Source organism: Mus musculus, chromosome 9 (assembly GCF_000001635.26).
Source record: "Mus musculus strain C57BL/6J chromosome 9, GRCm38.p6 C57BL/6J".
Taxonomy (NCBI): domain Eukaryota; kingdom Metazoa; phylum Chordata; class Mammalia; order Rodentia; family Muridae; genus Mus; species Mus musculus.
This window is the reverse complement of record NC_000075.6, coordinates 57,622,071-57,626,645: the sequence shown is the minus strand read 5'-3', so window position 1 is coordinate 57,626,645 and position 4,575 is coordinate 57,622,071.

The following is a 4,575-nucleotide window of genomic DNA, read 5'->3' as shown; positions in this document are numbered from 1 at the left end:
CCCAGCCTCGGCGCTTCCTCCGCCGAGCCTGCCTGTCTGCCCAGTCGTCTTCCCATGCCATCTTGTCCATCCCCCTGTCTCTGTGAGTGGGGCTGAGAGGGAAGCATGGCCAGGAGATGTAACCGCCTCTTTGTGTCAGCTGCACGAGCCAGTGTCCTGTGTCTGCCCGTGGGGAAGTGCTCACCGCTGTCCATCTCTGCCAGCTACTACCCGAGCCTGAGCTCCTGGGCTGCCTCGGGCTCTGGGACCGGTCCTTGGTATGCTGCTGGGGATTCTGGCTGCTTCTGCCGTGTTGTCCAGGCCTGAAGCACAAAGAAGTGAAGTCCTGGCGTGGCCAGATGGGATGTGGCTCTGGGGTGAGAGCCCAGATAAACATGCCTCAGGCCACACTGACCTCAAGGGTGATGGGAAGGGGAGCCCCTGGGGCTTCTCACGTCTCATCTAACATGTGACAGCTTTGCTCTTCCCCACCCTACTGTGTGCCAAGCCCTGTGCCCTCTTGGGCTTTGCATGGAGCGAGGCACCTTTTGTCTGTCCCAGCTGGGACACACAGAGGGAGAATGAGGACCAGTCATGGGCTTTCCTCCCCCCAGGTTGTCCAGGGCCTGCAGAGCCGCAGTGGGTAGGAGAGCCTTGATTCATTGAGATGAGTGGGGAGGTTCCCCTTGTCCCGTTGTGCTCTGGCCTGAAGCTCGTCTTCTGTCTACCTCCACAGGCCCACTGTGCCCCAGCCCCTCCCAAAGCAATGCCTCCCCACAAAGCCACCTTCTGCACATACTTCAGGCTAATTGTTATGAGTCAGTCAACTGCAAATGGTCGAATACCTGCTGTGTGTAGACTCTGCCGGATGATTCAGACATGGAGCGGAGTAGACTGGAATCCATGGTTAAGGGGACAGTCACACAATGACAGGCTCTCTTGTTGTGAAGGAATGCCTAACACAAGAGTATTGTCTATAGATCAAGAAGCAGCATTTGGGCTGAGTTCAGGATTGGGTGCGAGCACGAGTGGGGCTTGTATCCCCCGCCCCCCTGGACAGGAGACCTAGGCAGGGAAACTTGTCGAAGAGCTCTGAGAAAGTGGGTGAAGATGACTCTTTACAGATGGACATTGCTGAGAGATAGGAGATGGGGCTGGGGAGGGAAGGTTGTAGCCTGCATGTGGTTTTTATCAGGCCAGGGGCTCTTGGAATCCAGGAACACGTTTGAAGCAGCAGAGACATGCCAGGTCATAGAGTTTTAAAGTGATTCCCCCTGGGTGTGTGTGAGGCAAATAAGAATAAGGATGGTGGGGGCAGATGGACTCTAGGGAGATTAAAGGGGCAACATCGGAACTTAGTCATGGGGTCAGCGTGCACCACATGAAGGAAAGGGAGGAGCCAGACACCTCTGCCTTCTCTGGTGGGTTGTGTGTGAGGAAAACGACAGCTGGTCACCTGCCGAGGAGAGACGGACACAGGAACTGCTGAGGGCACACTGAGTTGTGTGTCTTGGGAACTGCCGAGAGGTAGGGAATTTTTGGAACCCAGGCTGGAGAAGGAAGTTGAGAGATGCCAGTGAGTGGATTGAACCTGATGGGTGAACATCCTATGGTAAGGGGCACAAGATGAACCCTGAGGGCGTCTTAGGACATCCGGAAGAGGAAGCCCCTGCCAAGCCAGCCCTCAGGAAGCTGAAGCAGGTAAGGTTATGCGTTAGAAGCCAACCTGGGCTACTGACTGACAGCCTGTCTTTAAATAATCAAAACTGCCTGTGCAAGACATAGAGGAGAAGCCTGAGGTGGAGCAGAGAGTGAGCCAGTGTCACCGAGGCCCAGAGAGCCCTGTGGGGAAGCCATGGGGGCCTGCCTCGAAGAAGGCACTGGGACGAGACTGTTGTTGGTTTCATCCCCAGTCTGAGGAAACTGGCCTCAGGGTAGCATCTGTGTTCCGCCAGGCCCATTCCAGGAAAATGGGTCCGTAACTGGAAGACGGGAGTAGAGGGAGTAGGAGGTCAGAGGCTCGTGCAGATTCCACTGTCCGAGGGAAGGACACTGGCCCATGGATCATGTCCAGGTCCTGAGGGGAAAACAAGCTATTGAACAGGCGTGGTAGGGATGGGTGGTAGAGCCAGCCTTGGAGTTGACCTCTGACACTGCAACGGAGGGAGGCACACACTGGAGCCTTGGTAAATGTTTGATGACCAAATTGAAACCAGATAGACACCACTGAAACCCTAGCACCTTTCAGGTGAGAAGGCACCCGGGCCATCTTGGCTACATACAGAGTTCTAGGCCAGCCAGGACTACAAGGTGAGACCCTTTTAAGAAAAGTGTCATAATAGCTTCAGGTTGGGCTCCTTGGGTCTGTTAAGCCATGTGAGGCCCAGGGCCTGCTTTCTCAGATTTTCCTGCTTCCAAACCATACCATACCTCTCAGCTTTGAACACATCAGTCAACCTCGCTGCCCATGGGCCCTTCTTTGACAAGAGACACCCTCCACACGCATACCCCATCTCTGCCCCTTTTCCTGAGTGCCTGGTAAGTGGCACATCCTGCTGCCTTTGCACTATTGGCTGGCTGCTGCTGGCAGAAGGTGACACCCAGCAGGACTTCTGGGTACCAAGTAGTACCGTATTAGGGGTACCTTCTAGGTTAGGAATTATGTCATACTCATTTACAACAACCCAGCAGCCACACAGATGGTTGGAGGAGAGGAGAAATGCACGCACAAAGAGAAGTAAAATCTGGGGCTGGGGCGTAGCTGGCAGTGTTTGCCTATCATGCACGAAGCTCTGGGGTTGATTCCTTGTAGTGCAGAGTCTGGGCATGGAGTCACCGGCACCTGAAAACTGGGCACAGGAGACTCTGCAATGGAAGTTCATCCTCAGCTGCAAATTGATCAGAGGCGGGGCGGGGCGGGGCGGGGCGGGGCGGGGCTGGGCTGGGCTGGTGGGTTAGAGCTCAGTTAAGAGCTCTTGCCTAGCATATGTGAGGTCCTGGGTTCAATCTCCAGCACTTGTTCCAGATACAAAAACACTTCAAAAAAAAAAAAACAAAAAACAAAAAATAAAAACGGAAAGGAAAGGAAGCTAGAGGCAGGAGACAAGAGACGGGAGAGAAACTGAAGGACAGTCTCAGGTGAGACGAGACTGGAGGGCTCAGCCTCCTGTGCCCGCTTTGCCTTAGGGTCCTGGGAGCTGGGCCTGCTCCTCCATGAGGCTTTATTGCTGGCTTCTAACAGGATGGCTGGGAGTAGCTGGGGAGGAGTTCAAGTTCCCTCCAGCCAATCTTCTGTGAAGCCAGGAGGTGGTGTGATTCAGGTATCAGTAAATGCTACAGCGAAGCTCCTATCCACTTTCAGGAGTATGGGTCGGGTCATTGACAGGAGGAAGAACGACTCAAATGCTGCTGTATCAACACATGGATGATGGTTCACAAAAGCCTGAGCCCTGGAGCTTGCTGCACAACTTGAAAGAAACTCCACCAGATCGGTGTCTTCCAGGCAGCTTCACCAGTCTGAACCTTCTCAACAGTTAACCCTTATAACCTTGAGGGCTCTTATATATCGGTCAGTTTCAGGGACTTCCTGAGTTCTCTGGATTGTGTATTTCCTGCGTCTCAATGAGCCTACCTCTAGAACTGGCAACTTAAAGAGCCTTCCCTCAGAATTTCCTGAGTCTTCAGAATTATTTACTAAGTTTCAATGACCTTCCATCAGGGTGGTTTGTTAGAACTCCAAGGAGATGAAGGAGATGATTCACAATACCTTGCTTGGATAGAGGTCCAAGTCAGGAAACAGCTGTAGGAGAACCCCAACCCTCCCACCCCAAACCCGAAGAATAGAATGGAGTGTAGCTCAGTGGTAGGGCTCCCTGGGTTGGATCTCCAGCATGAAAGAATAGAAAGCCGCAGACAAGCTGAGGATGTAGCTCAGTCGGGGAGTGCCTAGAATGAAGTCCTAGGCTTGATCCTCCACACCACATAAAACTGATGAAGAACCAGGCAGGAGAGACAGAACGAAGAGACAGATGGGTCTCTAAGTTTGAGACCAGCCTGGTGTAGGTACTACATGCCAGGCCAGCCAGGGCTACAAAGTGACATCTTGTTTGAAAACAACAGGTTTTTTTTTTAACAGCTGTAAGCTGGGCCTGGTGGTGTGAACACCTTTAATTCCAGCACTCAGGAGGCAGAGGTAGGCAGACCTCTGAATTCTGAATAGCCTGGTCTATAGAGTGAGTTCTAGGATAGACAGGGCTACACAAAAAATACTGTTTCAAAACATAAATTAAAAAAAAAAAAACCCAAGTTGACAAATGCTGTAATTTAGACCTTGGCACAAACAAGGTAAGACCTTGAAGGTCATCAGTAGCATCATAGGAAGTCGTAGGCCAACTTGGGTGACATGAGACCTTGCTTTAAAAAGGCAGAAGATGTAATGAACCCTCAACTGTCCATTTGGACAGTTACCATCCCAGGTCTGGCCTGCATTGTCTGTACCACCGGCTTGTCCTAGGCTCTGGGACAGTTGAGAACAAATCCCAGACATATGAATTCATCCATAAAGCTTTAATGTGTTTCTCCTAAGTACTTAAAAAC